The following is a 204-nucleotide window of genomic DNA, read 5'->3' on the forward strand; positions in this document are numbered from 1 at the left end:
AATCATTTTATTGAGTTACGAGGGAGACATGTCACAAACATGTTATGATTACACGTGTTATTATGTTGACTTGATCTCACCTTTCGGAAATGTAATTCACATCACAACAGAAAGGTTCGTTTGCTGATATTTTAGTGTGAAATAATGAAAAATAGCAAGAGATGATTGGCTTTTGCTATTAGATTTAGAATCGTTTGCTATTAG

This window comes from Penaeus monodon, chromosome 24 (assembly GCF_015228065.2).
Source record: "Penaeus monodon isolate SGIC_2016 chromosome 24, NSTDA_Pmon_1, whole genome shotgun sequence".
NCBI classification, from domain to species: Eukaryota; Metazoa; Arthropoda; class Malacostraca; order Decapoda; family Penaeidae; genus Penaeus; species Penaeus monodon.